Here is a 23,127-nt window from a genome sequence, read left to right on the forward strand (position 1 = left end):
CAGAGACAACATTCATGTTTGTGACAGTGTGAATGCAATAAACTACTATGTTGAAGAAACAGACAATAACATGCTGTTCACATTGTGTGTTTTTGTGGGATGAGCGCAACCTGTAATGCCACTTCTTTACAGTATTATATAATATTATAATAATGAGCGATAAGTGTTGCTCGGCAAACATAAACATGACAAGAGCGAAGGCTTGGGATGGCCAAAGTTATTTTCTACCTCCTCAACTCCTTAGGCTCTTTGATCACATCCAGACTGCGTCTGTGTGGATAAAGCATAGCCAATTTTTAAAATGTTTTTAGAGATCAGACGCAGAGGGTTTGACATCTAAAAGCAACAGCAGAAATTACAGAACGTTAAGTAAACTGAACAACAGTTCAGAATGTTTTTTTAAAAAAAACACAAAGCAATACGAGTCCAGGGAAGCACTACTTCCCATCTCCAGCAAGGACACGGCCACATTTGTCTCCAAACAAAACAATAAAGCCAGCCAGCCAGTAGCTGTTAATTTCCTCCATGCTTCAATTGACTCAGTAGGGATTCTTTCTGCCTTACAGGCAGTGGCTGCTACTCTACAGGTGAAAGCAGTGGAAAAACAAGAGGAGGATGAAGAGACAGGAGGAAAAAAGAGAAGGAGAGAACACACAGAAAAGCAACTGAGGACTGAGCATCCACCCATACGTTGTCTGTATTTTTTTACTATTTTGTAGTTTGTATTTAAATTTGCGCTAATTCTCTGCAAGGAAACCTCAGGGTGTGTCTGCTGATGGCACAAACCGCACTTCCAACTAAACCTGTCCTAAATAAACCAAAGAGTTTACTTATCTATATTAAAAACAACCTACTGAAGATTTGGTGAGCTGAAATCTGATTGGCCCCTGAACTGCTCCTGTCCTGTCACGCTTTGCTTAAATAGTGATCAGAGACAACAGAAGAAAATGAGCACCGTTGAGTCCACAACAATGTGTTTAAACAAGGCGGATTCGGTGATATAGCTTTGTCCTTCCTTGTGCAATAAGATAATCAACACAAATATGGATATATATGGAATTGTGAAATGTGGAACATTAGCGGAGCACATGGCTCTGTACATGAAGTTGAGAAGTCACATTTAAAAAGAGCTAAGTTACAAAAAACACTTCCTTCATCTTTCTTAATAAACGTAAATAATGTAAATGCAAACTTTTACAACTGGGTATTATTTTATTGTGGGTATTACCAAGGGCTGTATTATCCTGTGTAGCTAGTTCATTAATTGTGGGTTGCAATAAGTGTAGCAACTTAATACTTGAGTCAAAGAACAACTAATTACTAATGCATTAGTTTTCATAGGCAGTGTGTATTATAGTTCAAAGGGAGATATTATGTTAAATATTGCTCTAATGCATCATCGACACCACTCAGCAATTATTCCCTAACTCTAATGTGTTCAGACACAAACTCACAATTCCCTAAGCACAGGCTTTAAGGTACAGACTGCTGTGGGGGCGTTTTATTTTATTTCATTTTTTTTTACTAGCAGTGATATATGCTGTGTTTTATTTTACAAATGTGACTGCAGGAGAACTCTGAGTCCCACCGAGAGTAAATATGGGAACGCCTGGCAGGACAAATGGCTCCCATAAACTTTAATATCCTGATTTAGAAAAGACTTTGGCCCCCGCCGTTCTCATTCTTGTCAAACTTTAACATTTACATTTTATCGGAGTCACCCTGGTTTAATATTTCTCTCCTTTAATTGGCGTCAGTGTGATCCAGGAATTTATGCTAATTCCACCACCAAGCATAGCAGCACTAGAGTATTAACTAAATGTAAAAACAGGCGCGTGTGTGTTGTGCTAAACGCCACATTACATCACATCACATCCATCCATGCCATCTTCTACCACTTTATCCTGTGCCAATCTCAGCTGACATACCCTATGTTTTTGGACTGTGGGAAGAAAGCTGGAGAAACCCCCCGCACACACACGGGGAGAGCGGGGTGATCACATACAAGTTGGAAATCCGTCCACACCAGCATTATTGTTTGAAACCTGCGCGACACCGACACGATGATCTGCTCTGGTTTACCTTGTTTAAAATCTCACCCTTTACACACACACACACACACACTGTTATCCGTCTGTGAAGGGAAGTGCGAACTCTCATAGTCACAGAGCCCAGTGCAGAATTATAATCAGCTCGTTCTGACAGAAAATTCCTCCTCTGCTGTGGCATACTCTTGATCCTCAGCAACCTTTAATTAGTGTTTGTCCTTCAAGCCTGTGTTCCTCACAGCTATTAAGGCCCTTAAGCCCTTTGCAAATTAATTATAAAAGACTAAGCAATCATGGTAATTCAATTCGGCCCTGGGCGTCGGGCCTGGTCTTTGACCTAACTCCACTGCGCTTTCATGTGAGGACAAAGGCTATAGTGGGATGAGTCAAAGCCTAAAGGACAGAAAAATAAATAAATCCAAAAATGTCTTCTACATTCTGATGAAAAACAATAGTTTTTTTCAACAATGTTGAATGGCAGCACTGATGTGAACAGATCTTAGCTGGAATAAATTCAAATCTGTAAGTGGCATCTAAAACACCTTTTATCTGTCTGTCACAGAGGTGGAAATGAAGGGCTACCAGAAGGTAATGAGACTGTGCCACTGTCTCCAATCACAGCAGATCTCACTACCGTCTTGTAGACCTTCCCTCTCAAAGTCTTGTCTCACCATCCATTGTCTTGAAGACCTTCCCTTTCACCTTTGTGACAGACAAAGGTGAGAGAGAAGGTCTACCTTTGCTGTTATCCGTCTTTTTTAGTCTCACCATTGTCTTGAAGACCAAAGGGAAGGTCTATAAGAGGTTAGTGAGACGTGCCACTACCACTCACTCACTGTGTTCCTTCTTTTCTGATCCAACCACTGCCTTGAAGACCTTCTCTTTCACCTTTGTGACAGAAGGATAGCAGCAAAAGTGAAAGGTAGACCTTTGAGAGGCAAGGTCTACAAGAGGGTAGTGAAACCTGCCACTGTCTCCAAGCCATACATCACAGCAGGTTTCATTACCCGCTTGTTAGACCTTCTCTCTCACATTTGCTGCGTTCCTTTTCCGATCTAAACACTGTCTTGAAGACCTTCTCTCTCACTTTCTCTTTCACCTTTGTGACAGCAGGATAGCAGCAAAAGTGAAAGATCGTAGTGAGACCGTTTTGTACTGTAGACCTTCCCTTTCACTTTTGCTGCCATCCTTCTTTTTTGGTCTGGCCGTTGTCTCCAAGCCACACATCACAACAGGTCTTGTAGAACTTTCCTTTCACTTTTGCTTCGATCTTTGTGTCAGGGGAAGGTCTCCAAGACAATCGTGTAACCAAAAATGTAACTAGTGATTGGAAAGTGGTCATCTCCAACTCCAACATGATCATATTCCACCTGAACACAAACTGCTGATCACAACATTCATTATCTGGTTATTTCTACAGCTATTATTTTACTCCGTATGAACAAACAAGAGTTACAACTGTATGAGATTACAAATAAAGGGCAGTGTGCTCAAAGTCATACCTGGATTAGAAGTTAAATATTGAAATCTTCCTTAATTAAGAAAGACCCTTGTGGAGCTGAACTGCACAGACAGCAACACAGTGGCTACCACAGGAAGGTAAGTATTAAAGTAGGCCAATTTGACTGTGGGGATTGGCTGGTCAGAGTTTGGACTGTGGAAAGGAGGCCAGGACGCGAGATGATGAGCACCTCCTCCACTGTGCTGGCAAAGCTTGCCTGGCACATCTATAACGTCAGAACCTCAGACCTAGAAGTTACACCACCCCACAGAGTCCTGTTCTAGTTATGTCATTTAATAATGTGCTGTGCCTGAAAGGTCTCCTGTAGCTGAATGGCTTGTCTCCCCTTTCTCTTTAAAACAAACTGACTGCAACAAAAAAAAAAAAAGACAAAGGGGGGAGGATTTCTTTGTTAGGTCTCATATCTCACTTTTATGGTGTTTCCAAAAGCGCTCGGTGAAGAGAGACAGTACAGTAAGCTATATAATCATTTCTGCAATTGATGAGGAAAAAAGCCTCGTTCTCAATGCAGCAAAAAAAGAGAAATGATAAAGTCGCAAAATATCAGCTTTTAGCTGAAAAATACTTTGTGTGAAGAACAAACTCAGGTTTTGTCAGGTAAATATAACTCGGCCGTTTGATCCTCTTACACATAGCACTGCTGTATTGAAATGACAGGTTTTTGAGCAGGGGTTTGGTGAAACATTTCATTATGAAAGCAGCGTTAGTCAGCAGCTGTCTTTTCTGCTGCAGACATCTTCACCAGAAGGACAGGGCTTGATGTGGAGCATTTTTGCTTCTTTTTTTTTATACCGTGGAGCAAAATAAAAGCTTGAAGCACTCACTCTGCAGTTACCTCTTGAGAGTGAAATGTTACATGAAGAACACTCACCGGTGAAAAACTGCTGCCGTCACTGCCATATCCAGCTAATGGGTTCGTAGGAGTAAAATAGCTTATTTGGAAGGAAAAAAAGAGAGGATGCGAACTTATGGAATTAGGCAAATAAAATATCAATTTAATCATTCAAAAATAATGTATTTTATTGTTTGAAAATACACTTGTCATTTGCCCTCCCTGATTTGTTCTTTGCGACAGGATTTTTTGTTTGCAATTCCATCCATGGGCGGGGCTTAGGACGCTGCCTGCTGATTGGCTACGGAGTTTTGGAGCGACAGTAGTCACGAGCTTGGAGTCGCTGTCCGAATAATTGTAAGTATCTAACGTTTATAATCTGACAAACGTTAGATATTTACAATTGTTTTGTCGGATGTCGACAGGGGAAAACCTGGGGAACGAGGTCCAAACGGACAGCGACTGAAGTCTGTGACTACTGGCGCTCCAAAACTCAGTAGCCAATCAGCAGGCAGCTTTATAAGCCCATGGTCAGAATCAAACCACAAAAAACCACACCGCAAAGAACAAGTGTATTTTCAAACAATAAAATCCATATTTTATTTGCTTCTTAAAAAGTGTTGTTTGAAAATATTGACACAAATCTAATTCCATACGAACCAGGCTGTTAAAATTAGCGTCAATTCTATAAAAAAATCCATCAAAGACCTTCATGGTCAGAGTTTAAGCTAAGTTTCAAAGGATTCCATATTTATGTTTGAGGCCCTGCTTCTGCACACAGGTCACAAATCAAACGTCATTTCCAATAAACAACACGTCTCTGTCTTTGTTTATGCGACTTTACGGCTAACGCACACAGGCATAACAAACAACCAGTGTCCCTCAGCAGAACAGAGGTAATTGGAATTCTATTAGATTTTATTGCCAAAAAGGAATTAGGGTTTTATAGCGATTATTAAGGATGACAGTACACAGTGTTAACTCGTGTTTCGCAACACTCTTCCTCTTCCACTTGAGCATAAATGAACTGCTGCCGCTGCAGTGATCTCCATTCAAGAGAGAACGAGAGCTTTATAAACAATTTAGGCATAAAACTTAAACAGATTACAGTATGTGTATAAAATATATATGTATATGTATGTATGTATGTATATGTAAGAGCTTTTTTGGTAAAATTGGTTGAGTTTGACTACATGTTCGAGTAAACTGAGCATTGATGTAAACATTTAAACTAAATTATTGACAATAATACTATAACTGATTTTAATATCAGCCAAAAATTGGCTATGTCTGGCTAATGAATGTTTATATTTAATATTTAATCAGCTGCAATTGCCTATTCCATTTTGCAGTTTTTCCTCGGAGTTGTAACTACACCTTAACTGCTGGAATACAGACTCTTGCTTTTAACTCCAGCTGCTGCTGGGGGGGTCTCTCAGTCAAAACAATAACAAAAGGAGTTTGATTATGTTGGGAGGCAGAGTGGGATCATGGGAGATTGTCTTGTTTTGTTCCCCTTTGTATTTGCAAAATTACAGGGAGAGCCAGTGAAAGGTAAAGCACAGACAATAACATCCATTACCATGAATAGAAATATGAATTTCTATGCCTGGTAAGTGTAATGTAAGTCCACTACGTTTTAATGCTGAAAGCTTACATATTATATCTTTATAAATAATATGAGGCTGTGAGCAGTGCAGTCACATCCACATACTGTATGGATGAGTCCTCCAGGAAGCGCTGTGAAGTGTGAGATAAATTGTACACACACGCGTTTTGTGCATTACTTAGTTATTTATTTGGAACCGCAGCTTACAAACACGCTTTATTGGACGTTATAAATAGTTAAGTGTATCACTGTCAAGTTGTCAGGCACAGAGTCACAGAACAGAGCTGGAAGTGGAAAAGCACGAGAATCACAGACGGAACAAGAGACGCAGTGTCCAGGAGAAAGATCCTGTTACTCGCTGACATTAAACCGAGCACAAGCTTATCTAAGTGATGCTCCCCCCATTTAACTCTCATGGTATTTACTTTTTTTTTTATGACCAGACACACACACACACACACACACACACACACACACACACACACCACTTCATCTACTCACAACAGTGATGCCTTCTTTAACACAAGGAGGAGACACAGAACACATGTGTGTGCCATGTCGCCTTTGGAGGACCAAAGGCCTTTGGAGGACAGTGTGGACACATCATGCTCTTAGCCTACAGGAATATTTTTTCATATAATATAAAGTCAGCTGAAACCATAAAAAGGAAAAAGCTTCAATTGATGGACCCTCAGATAAAAGTCAAGTACAAAACCACTTGAATTCATTCCTTTAGGGTTTAGAGTGTTGAGCTTGGGACTGTAAATCCAGAGAAGAGACAAGGGAAATGCAACGGGACAGATGCCGAATGCCATTAAACACTCCAGGAAAAGACATTTCAGTGCTATCAATCACTGGAGTTGCTTGTGGTTGCCAGCCAAGAAAGACAGTGGTTATGTATATACAGTATATTCTTAAATCTGGAAGTATAATATGCATATTCTGTGAATTTAGCTCTGAAGAACTAATTACTAAATGACAACACATATATATACACATATATATATATATACATATATACATACATACATATATATGTATACATACATATATATGTATATATATATATATATACATACATACATATATACATACATATATATATGTACATATATATATATACATACATACATATATACATACATATATATGTACATATATATATATATATATATATACATATATATATATGTATATATATACATACATACATATATACATACATATATATATATATACATATATATATGTATATATATACATATATATATACATATATATATATATAAACATATACATATATATGTATATATATATATGTGTATATATATATATTCTATTTTTTTCTGGCCCTTTTATGGTTTAAATAAGCAAGAAAGACTTAGGTGTTAAAGGATTAAGTGCTGTTGCTGTTAAATACTTCATACGCCTCATATTTGCGAACAATTTTTTTCTGCAAAAATATGACGTGACATTATGTTGTGTCCAAACTACGGCCCGCGGGCCGATCATGGTCCTTGATAAGATGTTGTCCGGCCCGCAGCTTGGGTTTTATAATGTAATATTTATGGCCAGGGACAGACTTGGACAATTTCTATGTAAATGTTACGGTTAAAAGAAAGGGAAAAAAGGACCATTGGCCCTCCGGGAAAAAAAAGTTTGGACCTACATTGATAACATAAGCCGTACAGTACGCGATGAGTGCATTGCTTGGTGTAAAAGCAGCTGTACAGACTCACAGGAGTCCTCTCATCCTGCTCCTACTCCTCTACAGAAATACTTCATTGTTCTACAAACATTCTCCATTGTGACAAAAAAGCATCAGTAATGGCAGAGACTAAAAAAAGGAATTGGCTGATGGCAACTGAGCTGTCAATGACTGCTGTGAACGCTATTGTTTCTGTAAAGAGAGGAGAACACAGCGTGTTGTGTAAGCATGGTTTCACGGTGGGGGGTCTGACACAAATCCTTTGTTGATTGGAAAATGACCTTTCATCACAGTCACGGCTAATGCTGACGATCGACTGAATTCTCCGCCATACGTTTATACATCATATGTGAAATCTGTCGACGTCACGTCGAGTTCATGCAGAGTGCACCAACAAAATACCTTACATTTTCTCTTCTTTCCATTTGTGTACGAAATGCAGAAAGGAGGTGGAATGAGGACATTTGTGAACATTTGTATGTAAATTTGCTGGAATAAAAACAGGTTCCAGTGGTTACCTCAGTCCCCCGGAGAATCAACCATAGACTGTTTGCAAAAGTTGTGGAGAAGAGATAGAAGAAAAATATACCTGCACATGTATCATGACATGATAAAACAATCATGTATGCAGTAATATATTCTCAAAAACAATAAAAATATCATATATTAATCACTTAAGAGAGAAGGAAATTGTGTGTGTGTGTGTTTTTAGCCCCGTGAGAAGAAGTGATTGTTTGATTGCGAGGCACAGATATGTGTATATAGCAGAGCCTGGAGGTCAGCGCGGTAAACAATACTCCCTGTGATAAATCCTCCTGTCGGTTCTGCGTGTGTGTGTGTGTGTGTGTGTGTGTGTGTGCGCGCCTCGCTCTTTTGATTTATTCCTTCAGAGAGCATGAGGAGAAGGCAAAAAGAACACAGAGATAAATAATTCACAGGGACATTAACATCAAAGAGGGCCGCGGGGAAACAACAACACGACCATTTGGGTCGATGTGCCGTTTTGGATTAAACCAGACAGTGCGTGTGTGTGTGTGTGTATGTGTATGTGTGTGCTTAATATGGCCTTGCTGAGAGAGCCCTTTGCTCTAAGGTAGGTGAACATGAAAGCACACGACACAAAGAAAAACACAAAAAAAAAAACGACATCACCTGCTCTATTTCACTCAGAGATCAGAGAGGACAGCGGGATTAATTGACGCCGATGTTTTTCGCATTACTTCAGTTACAACCACTAATTCCCCGAGGATGACAAAGCATTCTCAGATCCGCGACTGTTGTGATGGAGATAAATAAGGAAAATTATCCCCTGGTTGATTGTCTTGGTGCTCGTACATGCCCACAGGGACGTGTCTCGCTGATGAATAGCTCCGTGTGGCGGCGGTGTCTCATCACGTGCTGTCATAACATTCCCATCCAGAGCAGCAGAAGGGTCCTCACTAATTGCCAGAGGCCATGACACGTCTCTCCTTGATACTTTTTTTCCCAGTGCTTTGGTTTGGTGCGTGGAGAGCTTCTGGCTCGCATGAAAATGAGGACTAATTATGGATTAAGAAAAAAAAAAAAAAAAAATGCCTACAGGGCTAAATTGCTTTGGAATCAACAATAGAGGTTAATTGAGCTAAAAATGCTGCTTTGTTTAATATTTTTTTTCCTGGGTGTTGAAATTCGCCGTGTGAGGTTTGTGGTGAAAAATAGAAGTGGTTTTAAACGGCCGGGAGTCGAGCAAATCCTTCATTCTCTCACACCCCAACGCAGTAAATACAAAAGGACAACGCTGACTCAGTATTTGCATTCACAGCTTTACATTTACAGCTATTCAAACATGACTTGCAGAAATGCTGCTTCAGTGATTATTAATAATTTGGGAGTAATGCTTAGATTGCTCTCTGTGCCCCCCACATTTTTCAGACACACACATGCAGTGTGTGCTATAAAAAAAATATGTTACCAACGAGCCAGTGAGATAATAGTTTCTGACCCACAGAGACCAATAGGATTGAAGTTAATTAGTCTGGGAACTGACTCTACAGATTTGTTTATTTAGCTGTGGAAATGGGGAAAAGTGATGTGTGTGTGTGTGTGAGAGTGTTCTATGTCTACACACACACACTCACACTCACACACATTCCCTGGTTGGCCAGAAACAGCCTGAGCAGCAGCAGCAGCTGCTCTCAGTCTGAATTCTCTGGGTGACCTTCAAATGTATTTGGGGACGTTCACTTATTCTTCCATCCACACTCTGCCTGCTCTCCTCTGACTGCACAATTGACACATGTACAGATAGCAAAAAAAAAAAAAAAGTTTCCACACCTCAGTTTTCCCACCAACAAAACTCTTTATGACCCACCAGGCGACATTCTGAGACCAAGCCTTAGTGAGTGTGAAAATGAGCTGAAGCTTTTAAATGGAGCCCAGCTGTAATAACTGAAGTGGACGGATTATGACATTTTGTATTCCAATAGTTCACATGAAAACAATATAATAACTATATATGTGGGAATTATCGATCCTAGTTGTGTGTGTTAATCAGAGTTGTGACTTCAGATTTGGGTGATTCTCAGATTTCAAAGTGGGCCCCAGCACTCTGGCAGTCCTAAACTGATCCGTTACAACACAGAGCATTCTGGCTGCTTTTCTTCATTACTATGTTAAAACATACAGTATATACAGAGGCTATAAGAATGTACAATATAGAGTGTCTTATATCCTTTTAATATCCAACTATATAAACAGACCTGATCAAAAAGTACTGTTTATAATCAGATTGAATATGTGAAATCTGGAAATACGTCACAGTTCAAAGTTCACTTGGCTTGTTTTTCTGAAAAAAAGAAAAAGAAAAAAGAACTGTATAATTAAAAATGCGATGTAAAGAAAGGAGATGCAAAAAAACCCACATTTTTTCAACCTATAAACACCCCCCCCCATGATGTCCATATAAGGAGTTGTGTATTATTCCCATGGTGCACCTGTGGCACAGTGAGCACTAAGGGTTAACCACAACCACAATTCTACTCTAAACTTAATCGGTTCCTCAGAAATGAGGTTATGCCTCATGAGGACCAGGTTTTGATCTCCATAAAGACTTCTGTTTCTGACAAGGTCAGTGTTTATGCCAAAAAAAAAAAAGGTCCCAAATACAAGTACACACAAGGAAAGAGTTTTGTTGGCTGCAACAACTGGTGTGCGGACACTTTTTGCGATTTGTGGATTTGTGGACCCTTGATTTGGATGTTCATGTTTTCAGCTTCTGATTTTGTATTTTGTTTTTTTAAATGCCCATCCAGGGACGGGCATTGGAAGTCAACAGTAGCTGTGAAACATTGTGCCTGATACTTGCTGTGCAATCACATCCCACTGTCTGTCTGATATACACTTTTTTATTTTGTGGTTTTCACATCACAGACAATCAGCAAAACAGGGAAACTCTTTGTGTGCACGTTTTACTTATTTCATAGGAACAAATTGGTATTTCATGCGCACCTTTTATCTATTTCATAGGAAAAAAGTAGTATTTCATGCACACGTTTTACCTATTTCTTAGGAACAAATTAGTACTTTGTTCGCACATTTTATAGATAAACAAATCTGTAGAGTCAGTTCCCAGACTTTCATAGGAACTGATATTTACTTTATTTATTTCTTCCACTGTGTCACTATCTAATGTTTTCACATCACAGACGATCAGCAAAACACAGACACTCAGAAAAAAGTCAGTCTTTGGTTACAATGACTAGTTTTGGCTACTACTACTATAAAAACTGGGAAAGTTTATAAATTATAATATATGTACAGTCTTTCTTTTTTCATGTGTGAACTGCAAAATGAGTGTGTACTTCTTCTAAGCCCGACAAAGCAGTAGCACACTTTTCTCTTTGTTCACGGTGGTGCAGCAGACTCTGCCACTGTTCCATGCAGGCAGGCTGAGCCACCATTAATTGCTATTCTCTCCTCGACTAAGACAGCGGTATGAACGGTTTGTACATCTGTTGAAACACAACACACCATTACAGTACATGAGCCATAACAACTCCAGACTATCAAACACAAAAAAGTGTCTGCTCTAACGCCAAAATAAATCAAGGGTGAGGAACATAATCATCCTTTATTTTCTCTGAGAGTTAGTTAAACCATTAATCCGCTAATGTTTAATGGTTAAATATGTAGAAGACTGGGCAAATCTGTTGAGTTCTGTCTAATCTAATGATGCAGTTTGAAATAATAATGCCATGAATGACTTTATGTGAATAAGAAAGTGTCCACACAAACTACTTCCTATGAGAAAAGTGACATTAACAGCTCCTGTATTTGTGTAATAAATCACCTAAAACTAATGCATGTGCACTATAATAACAATATCCAAGTGCTCCTAAACAGTAATGTCACAAATCTGAATTCTGTTGAACTGTGTCCTACACAACAGATAATTGCACTACAGATTATCTATTTCACTTTATTTTAGCATGCCATAACTTCAATATTGTAATATAAGGATTAGCAGACTGCGTGTTTGTTATTGTATTGCTGTTTAGAATAGTGATGGTATTAGTGGTGACAGATTTAAAAAAGGATAATCTCATCTAAAGGTTTAACAACAATTTTATCGAAAGACTTATCTCTTTATCCCACTAGCATTAAAGTCTATAGGAGTTCCAACTCGATTAATGCTGATGATCTATGATGGTGAACTAAATAATCCTTCACACAAAAACACAGAAACAGCTGGGGGAAAAAAACCCTATGCTGATTTCAAATTCCTCTGAGTGTGTTGCACTGTTGGTGGTCGTTCTCTGACATTGGGATCTGGCGTACTCCGTTATCAGCGGTGCTTCGCCAGAGAAAACAGAGAGTCGGTGTGGCTTTGAGTTATTTTGAGAGCATAAGCACAGCTGAAAACAACAAGGAAAAGATGATCGGAGTGGGAGGCCCTGCTTTAATCATGATCTAACAAAACACTTTTAGTCACAGTGCGACTCTGGTTTAAGTCGAAAAGCTGCTGAATGTAAGGAAGGGGTTTCTGACTTGAAGCCAAACTGAATAAATATGAGGAATAATAAAAGAAGCCCGTCCCCGACACCTCCAGAGTAGGGCTGAACGATATGGACAAAATTTCATATCTCGATATTCATGCCAGATATCTCGATATCGATATGATACGATATGACTACCGAACCGGTGAAAAGCACGCATTTTTCAGAAAAATAAAAACATCATAATACAAAAGACTGTGGAAACTTTCCACATGGAAAGTGTTTTATTGATGAGAACTCACTGTGAGACTGTGTACACGGGTACCATGTCTTTTGCAATGTGGCATGTTATAGCGTCTGTAACGCCTTTATGTCTGGTGGACGTCGACTCATATGGTGTAACACTACTGAACGCATCAGTAAACACACTTAACTTGGGCTTCTTTTGGGATACCTGAGAAGTCCCCGGTGTTTCTCTCATTGTAATACACTCTTCGTGCAGCACGCGATGGTGTTGTTTCAGGTGGTGAAACATGTTTGTTGTGCTACCTTGGTTCGTTGCAATTTTCGCCAAGCACGACCTGCACAACACCTCGCTCGGGTTGACATCCTTTTTAAAATCCAAAATACCTCCAAATAATGGAGGATGATTTATGTTTTGGCACAAAATCGCCACCGGCCGCATTATCTTCTGTCACTTTTCTTTCCCGCTGTGTATGTCGTGTGTGTGTGTGTATGTGTGTGTGTATGTGCGCGTCTCAGTCTCCGTCTCCCTCCCGCCCTCCTATGTTTGTCATTGGTTGGCTTCAGCTGTCGTTCCACAGCAAGCATGAAATAAGGTTTGTGGTTGGCTGGCCGTAGTGGTGCATTCAAGGGCAATCGTAAAAATGAAGTTTATTGTGACTGCCAGAGCTGTACATGCAGGGCGAGCGCGGGGGAAAATCTATTTTGTTTATATCGTTGCTTTTTCGATATGAATATCTTGAATGTTCATATCTAGATATCGATACGATAACGATATATCGTTCAGCCCTACTCCAGAGGATATGACCATCTCCATAAATCATACGTCGGGATGAAAATCACTGACAGCACAGCCACCTGTGAGGTATATTATATTTGGAATGAAAAAGTATCAGGAAATTAAATCAAAACCAAGTTGGTGGAGATATCATCCGCATACACTTCTAAATCTTTACTCGTGTCATGAAAGTAGAACAAAACACGCAGTCATGGTGATGATAAGTATATATTATGGAGCCCCAGACATGACATAGGAAAAAAATAATTAATGTATGGCTACGAAATACTAATTTGTTAAGGGGTTATGTTGCTACCTGTAAAGTAACCTTAATATTCTGTTTAAATGCCTCTCGCTCATAATGATTCCTTGCAATGCCAGACTTTTGAGAATATCTTTGCATATATAATATATATAGATTATATATAAAGATATTACATATAATCTATACTATACAATCTATATAATATCTATTTCATAGGAACTCATTACTATTTTGTGCGCACGTTTTACCTATTTCATAGGAAGTAATAAGTATTTTGTGCGCACGTTTTATCTATTTCATAGGGACAAATTAGTATTTTGTGCACATATTTTACCTTTTTCGTAGGAAGTAATAAGTATTTTGTGTGCATGTTTTACCCATTTGGTAGGAACAATTTAGTATTTCATGTGCACATTTTACCTATTTGGTAGGAACTAATCAGTATTTTGTGCGTGCATTTTACCTATTTCATTGGAACGAATTAGTATTTCATACACAGGTTTTACCTATTTCATAGGAACAAATCAGCATTTCGTGTGCACGTTTTATCTATTTGGTAGGAACAAATTAGTATATCATGCGTACGTTTTACCTTTTTCGAAGGAAGTAATTAGTATTTTGTGCGCACGTTTTATGGAATGGAAATGAGAATAATGATGTAAAAATTAGCATTCCCTGTCAAAATAATCGAAATTGAGATATTTATTCAAAATGTGCCTGCCATCGTGTAATAATTTGAAATGGATATGTTTGTGGATCCATGCACCAACACTATCACACTACTTCCCATACAAACTTATAATTACAACAATTTACTGATCACAAAGTACAGCTGAGATTGATAAGAAAGGTATTTAGCCCTAAATCAATTTTTATCTATCTTTGGTGTCAGTGGGGTTCATCATACTTGCTGAAACATCAAGGACTAATTTGTTATTAAGTGTATCTTAACAAGTCAAACAGTTTCTTGGTGTGTTGACGCCAGCTCATTTTGTAATTAATGTGAATGTGCTGCTGTTGAGCAAATTCCAAATAATACAATTTGTAAGAGAAAGGAAACATGAAATTGATTCATCTCAGCTTGATGGAAAGCTAATTAGTCCCCGGAGTGCTCCATGAGAAAGTATTAGCAAACAAAAATGTGTATGCCACTGCATCTTTCTTAGTCAGGGGTTAGAAACTTCATCTGAGCAATAATCAGGGAGCAGAGTAGTTTCCTTATATAGTCATATTCTTTCTTCTATACGTCTTGCTAACTGGTCCACAATCACCATAATAAGCCTGGAGAACTTACCCAGCTCTGTTATTACGACCATCACTAATTGTGTTTTCACAATTTCCTCTATCGCCTCTTTCTCTTGTCGTCTCTTACACATAAAAAAAAAATAAATACACAGTCAACACACACGCTCATAAAAGTCACAGTGTGCATCATAAACGGTAACGATGGCAGAAAATGGCCATTCATGTGTAGTTTAGCCTCACTCCACTGTGCTGGCTCTCCGCCTCCCTCTGTGTGTTTATGCGTCTCAATATTTACCTTCTGGGCTCTTGTATTACACCAAGCACAGGGACAATTTTCTGGCAACAGACGGCATCCCAAAATGCTCTGCTTCAGCTGTTACCATGACAACGTGGGTAGAAAAACACACACACACACACGCAGACACACAAAAAAAGCCGAACCTAGTCCAAAATGCCTGCCTAGTTTTTTTTTTTTACTTGCTCAGCGAACCTCATCATCAGCTCGATGAAAGCTGCACCTGCTGCAGCAGCACTGCTATTTTCTGCTGGAGACCGTGTGTGAGTGTACTGTTGAATATCCCACCAGAAAACACACGATCTGAAGTTTCGTATCTTATCAGTGGGGCATAGTTGTTCCTCTATATGTCTGTTAGGAGCATTTAGAGCAGCAGCTCAATAAGAATTCAGTTTGAAGAGGCAACTCACAAAATAACAGCACTGGCTGCTTGTAAACATCCATTTTATTGGTTATGTTTTAATGCTACATAGCACACTGATGTCTTCTACAAACCAGCCATTTGTACGAGGGATATATACTGTATTTTAATTACTATTGCAGCAGGAAAGTGGCTGAAAATAAATACGTGGTGTGTATTACTAAGGATGCTCAAATCAATGGTGTGCAAATAGCTGATCTACAGGTGATCAGCAAAATCCAGGTGAGGACAAATATACCTCCTCTTTATACTATTCTGTTAAATATTGAGATTTTAGACATTTCCCTGGTAATTGTTGGAGATAAACCCACATTTTTAATGATCGTTAAGTCTTTTTCTGGCCTTTTGGTCTTTTTTGACCAATCAGTGGCTGGCAGTCTGACGACGTCACACACAGTATCGCCTCAGCTCGCTTGGAACGCTGCTCATCAAAGACAAAGACATGTGCGTAAAACATGACTAACCATGTCCACTTCAGTCTGTTTCCCCCTGACTGTTTATCCATAACCTGAGAAATTCATGGAGAGGAGTGAGCTCTAATTTCATTTAGTCAGCTATTGTCCGATGATGAATGAGCGTGAGGGCAGTGGTCGGTGATTTTCCGACCTCTGAGTGCAGACAGTGGATATCCATGCCAAAGCCAGACCGGATGCTGGTAATGCGAGACGTTCTGTGCAAAACCCACAGTGACACATTTGGAGGTGATTAAGGTGCAAATGTTTTGGATAATCACTGTTCATTTGTATAAAAGCAAATATAGAGCTAAGGGCCAATGAATTTTGGTTAATGTGTTGTGCCACTTTTGTGCTCTCTGCATAGACACAGTTACAAGTGAAAACTGTTTATAGAGGATGAAAAAAATGGAAGAACGTGATAGAAAAACTATGAAATATTTTCTCATTGGAGGCGACCGACTGAGAAGAAATCATAACTCTTCTCTGTTGCAGCTAAACCTTTCTTGAGATGTTACATTTTCCATCAGACACTGTTAATATTGGTGTGCATGTACACAGACGTGCATACTCAACTACACGGTCGCTTCTCATAATGTGTTTCATGTGCGACGGCGATGTGACAGTTTGTGAGCGGTTTCATCTCATCCACGATGAACGAATCTATCTGTCCACTGGACCACGCAGTGCAGTGAGGCAAGTCGGTACATTTCTATTCTATTTCTTCTAAGTATAATTCTAAAATGAGAGACTGCCAGGACGGACATAAAAAGACACGCTTCAGATGTCGTGGGTTTGCACTGTGTGTTGTCATTTGTTCAAAGAGAGAGCAGCAGATACACACAAAATCGTTACTAAGTAGAATAAGTTGATGGAACGTATGCATCGATACGTCAAGGTGAATTTCCACTACATTAAATACACTCCAACTGCCTCTTTTTCTCACTTAGCACTTTAGTCAATGCTCAATGACACCTTTGCTCAGATCCGTTGCACTTGTTCCCAAATCCACCAGGAAATCCTTTAGTCTTTGCTCTGAATGAGTTATGACCTTTCCCGCAGATCCTTGTAGCGAACCACAGACCGGGCAGGCTGCTGCACAGCTCTGGCTGCAATCAATACTAATCAATTTGTCAGTCTGTTAGCTAATAACAAGCTAAGAACCAGCTGCTTGGAAAAAATATGGCTTCCAGACCTCTTTAATTTGTCATAAAAGGAGGGCAGAGGAAGCAAACCTGATTATCTGGCTCTCGGTCTGATTCCTCATGTGTGGCAGACACAATTTAAAGCCAAGAAGGGTTATTTAAGGAGGCCTGCTGCCTTCTGCGGTTTTATACTGCCAGGTGGATTCGATTTGGACCATCGCTAATCACATTTTTTGTGCCAGTCAAGCTCTGATGTCTGTGTGTCCCTGAACACCGAGAGAATACATGAAAAGAGCGAAAAACACATTTTAAATAGAGAGAAAAAGCGCACGACGTACAGTGTGAACACAACATGCGCGGCTATCAAAAACGCATGAATGGAAACGCCGTCGAGGTCTGCATCCTCCATTCGTCACTCAGAAAAGAGTGCATCCAGAAAACTGCTCTCTGCCAAGAAATAGGGATTTTAAAACATGTCACAGATTACAAGCAGATATACAACCAACACCTTGTTGTTCACTTTGATTCATTCTAAAAGGGAGGTAATCCCTCAGATCCGGTCAGTGGCCCTTGACTGGCTTTGGCGCTTTCAGTTTGAGATGAATAACTGGATGGAGGACGTATGGGTCTGTGCTGTACTTTTTTTTTTCTCCCTTCCTCTTACTCTGTCACTTCAACCCTACAACTTGCAGCAGCTCGCTAGACCTCTGCTGGAGCTGCAGAACACCGCGGCCATTAATCAAACCCCAAAGGTCAGGAGCTAAACCCAATTTACCCGCACGCTCTCCTTGTCACTCACAAGAGTAATGAATATGTTGGTGGCAAAACCAGGAGGAGCCAAGCTGTAAAAAGTCTTCAGAGGGATTTCGGGGTTTTTTTTGGGAGAAAAGTAACACCCTGACCAAGTTTTTCCATGTAGAACAAAGAGGCCGTGCTATTCTGTAATTAGCTTTTGACATTTTTCCGTGCTCCTCGTGAAGCAGGTGATGAAGTAGAAGATAATACAACGCCTCTGAATGGTTTTACAGTGATGAATTAATTATCAAATGGAAATCAGGGATGAAATCTTTACGTATAGACATTCTTAGTCGTGTAATGCTGTGTCAAGCAAATGGTCCTTTAGACTCGGAGAGTATTACTCACAGTTAGAGGCGGAGTATATAAGCTGGGGATTTGTGCAACAGAGCAGCATCGTGACAGGGACCTGTCACTTCATTTTCACTGTGCCCCACGGGCCGCCCATCACACAGAGGTTAGGGCCGATGCTATCAATAGGTCAATGAATAAGCGACTAGATTTCATAGATCGTCACTATTTATTTTGTAAGCAAGAATCACAACCCAGTGATGAAAGCCAGAGATGGAATTTAAAAAAAAAACAGCTCCAATGATTTCTACACACATGATCTGTTGTGACGTTAACTGATTCCTCATTATGTGAACCACTTGCAGTGCAGACTCCTCTGTTAAATATTGAGATTTTAGACATTTCCCGGGTAATTGTCAGAGATTAACCCACGTTTTTTAGGATTCTTAAGTCTTTTTAACTGATCTACGGCGTCACGCATGGTATAGTACCTGGTACTACAAAAAGTACCACATATCGGGTGCTATCGCTAGTGGAAACGCAAATTAATCGTGCCGTACCGCACTAGTGGAAACGCGCCATAAAAGAGAGCACTGATCTGCATGGGCGAGGGAGTGAGAGTCCATTAGTATCACAATAAAACAATTCTGTTTGGGGTTTTTTAGTTGCCACACACTTGAAAGTGTGATATAGTGTAACACTCCTTGCTTTTCAGCACAACCACACAATCACAATTAATTAAGAGCCGACTGCCACATGCTGTCTTTTCTTTTTTTCCATTACCTTCAGAAAACAGAAGGCAACGAAAGCGGAGCTCCTTTCTAAGTGCAAAAGCCACTGCAATAACATTTCTGAAGAACGCACTTTAGATTTGAAAGTCAAGTTTATAAAGTAATTTGCTTTGCATTCATTTGACTCCCAATCAGGACACACTGGGAAGAGTTGCTTTAAATAAATGTCAATAACACGATCTGCAATTAAAGGCTGTTAAGACATGTATGGTTTGACAGCTCTTCTACAGTAGTATATTACAATTTAAAGTGAGAGTTTTTTGTTTTTTTTTCCTTCCATTCAGCATTAATTATTACGCTGAAAAATTATTCCGGTGTTTTGACTTTGCCGCACATGTCCCCCTCATCCTCTCGCTCACCCTTCAGCCATCTGCCCATTTGTCATCCGTCTGTAGAGAGCATCCTGTCACTACCTTCAGCTTCCTCTCAGCACAGAGAATCCAATGACTTTCCCCCCCTCATCCATAATTGAGAGGCCATGCCAGGTACCTGGAGAGCTGAAATGAATTAGTTGGAGGTATTAATAGCCGTCTAAAAATACAGCTGCAGGTCTATTTCCAGTGGCCCTCAGAGGCAAGGTGTTCCTGCTACTGGTGGCATTTGAAATCACTGGAAAGTGCAACCTTTGAAGGAGCCGCGGCGTATTTGCCAACATTTTTTTTTTTTATTACTAAACATATTAGAATTTGTTTCTATTCAGTGCTGCTCCACCATAAACTTGCCATAATTAAATCAACTCACCTTTCCCTGCTCATAAATCCATAGTCTACTGCACCATCAAATGCCACCCACTCAGCCTAATAGAAACAAAAGAAGATCATCGGGACAATGTGGTTGACTTGCTGTCTAATGAGGCAGACACATTCCAGCTCTAATGATCTAAAATGAACTTGTCGCCGTCCCTCTCGTCTGTGCCTGAATGCCTCCTCTGACCTGCTGTAATTACACCTTTCATTAGCCATGAGCGGGGACGGCGGCGGCGCCCTGGGCGGATTGATCGGACATTCACCCGGGTGCTGTAAGCAACACTGTAGAGGAGGACAGCACCGAGTGTGATGAGGGCAGATACTTCAGGCGAGGGGAGTCATGGGGAAGATAACGGCGCTGAACTGCACTCGATATCGCTGCAGTGAATGTAATAACTATCTCGGGGAACACTTCATATAAAGATTATATCAATAATATCAATCCATGGCCTCACTTTACGGGCTTTAATAAAGACTTCTACTTTTATAATTTGACCTTCATCTTTTGAAATATTTTTCAAAATGTCTTACTCGACAGAGCCGCAGCACAGCGAGGCTTTATATGACTTATGATTCAAGAGGCTGTAATAGTGGTAACATTAATTAGAATGGAAACCGCATGGACTCAGACCACTTCAAGCTGTAATAAGCACTCAACAAAACACTACTACTACATGACCTTTTCCCTGCAGCTCTGTACAAACAGGCTGCGTTTGCTCTGTACTCTGTTTGCAGGATCACAACACTCTGTCCTCTGTATCTTCCGCTTCTGAGTCACATCAGCGAAGTGAGTGGGGTAAGTTAAGTGTTGTGTGTAAGAAATGTTTTATTAAGAGATAACATGACTGTGATGTCTCATCAGAGAATAAGGACGAGTTAAATTGAAATACTGGCTTCACTGATTAAAAAAAAGGGACGCAACACACTCACAAAATACATACCCAGCATTACTCACTCATAACACAGCTAGTAGTATTCTAAGACACCAGATTGCCAGCAGTACAAGTCGAGTGCATCAGGAATCAGGAATGCTCAAAAATACTGAACCTAAAAAGCACCATTACCCCTCTCAAAAACATCCTGACCAAGGAATGGACGCCGTCTAAAGCCTGCCCCTCACTAGAGGACGTGGGAGACCACAGACGCGACAAACTTTGTTTTAATCCTGAGAAAGTAGACGATCCGGTCGAGACGCAGGACCACACACGTGGCAATCTCAAGGAGGATGATTTAACATGACTTCAGAACGTAAACAGACACAGATTTGTTTGTGATACGTCTTGCAGGGACACATGAAACAAGCAATCATACGATCGCCATAGATCCACAAATCTGTGCGCTCTCTCTATGTTTCAATTTTTACATTCATCCTCGTGGCACTGTGGGCAGCCTGATCAACGAGATCTCACTGGTTACAAAGCCTTTAGATGAATGAATAAACAAATGAATAATACTTACTAGCAAAAGCTCTGCTTGTAATAACTGCATCAAGCCTCTAACCCACGTTTTCTAAAAGCCAAAAGTAAACTGCTCTAAACTGATCCCGGTACAAGACTACAATGCGTGCCTCTACACAAAGTCTTTAAATTTGTGAAATATCAGACTATGATTTCTGCTCTGCTGCAAACCTCCGTGTCATATTAATATCCTGAAAACCACAGTAAACCTTCAGACATGGTTTTTGATGAGGAATTTTCTGACCTCAATGAGCGATTTGTTGCCAAAAGAGCGTTTGGAAAGCAGTAACCTGATATCGAGAGGTCACGAGTCTGACAGTCTCGGGCGGAAATCTTCCCACAACTATCATGAACAACATTTAAAGAGAGTTTCCATCCTCCATTGAGGGATTTTACGAGGTTCAAATGTGATTTCATGAAGCTGTGCACACACAGCTTCCAGATAATTCCCTGGCTGCTGCAAAACTTTCTACAGCGCAGCTTGTATGACACTTAAACGCTCGGCTAGACCCCGATCCAAGAAAAGCAAACTGTATCTGTAGCAGCAAGAGCTGTCATATCATATCTCCTTGGAAGTCATAATATCCACTGTGTGTCATGAGTCATGAGGGGTCTTCTGAGTGTTGTAATGCAACATGAGACAGTCCATGGTGTCATCAACCATGGGCGAGTACGTGAAGAGAAGGGCGAATGGCAAAAGACAAACGTCTGTCATGGAATGATAGTGGTATAGTACTTTTGCATGAATGTTCTCTTTTGTTCCCTTTAAGAAAAACTAAAATAAACAAAAACAAAATATTATATGAACATTGGCATACAGGGAATGATTTGTGGTACATATTTAGTCCATTGTTCCCGTCGTGAAGTCCTTTTTGTAGTTTACGTGTGCTGTTGTTCTTTCCATCCTGTAAATGTCCATTGTAAAGTCCGTCCACAGCTCCCTCTTTGGCTCATCCTTCCAAAGAATAAAGTTTTGCTTTCTAGGGGCAGGTGACATCTAAAAATTTGCATTTGTATTTCCATAATTTCTACAACAAGTCGACAAAAACTAATCCAGCCTTTCTCAAACTGTGGGGCGGGCCCCCCTGGGGGGGTGTGGAGGCTTTTTTTTTCTTTTCTAACTAAAGTTTAGCAGGCGGAACTTTTGCCCGGATTCATTTTAGTGACAAAATCTACACTGGTGACAAGGTTTGGATAACATCTCATAGCTCAGTCTTGGATTCACGGTGAATGTGGTGGAGATCAAACATTGGCAGGGGTCAGCATGAAACTTGAAACTAATAAATTGAAAAGACACTTGTAGACCATTCACCCCAGTTCACCCTGAGGAAACTTTATGAATACCGAAAGCAGGAAAGGGGTTTAAAAATAAAAAACTGCCGGTGGAGACAACAAAGCACAGCTAGCTTCCCACAAGGTTGCATACAGAATAGCACACTCCAATTGTTTGTCTCTGTTGTTTTGTAGTCTATTTCCTTCTGTGAAAAATAATGTTTTTAGAGATTATATAT

This window comes from Solea senegalensis, linkage group LG5, assembly GCF_019176455.1.
Source record: "Solea senegalensis isolate Sse05_10M linkage group LG5, IFAPA_SoseM_1, whole genome shotgun sequence".
NCBI classification, from domain to species: Eukaryota; Metazoa; Chordata; class Actinopteri; order Pleuronectiformes; family Soleidae; genus Solea; species Solea senegalensis.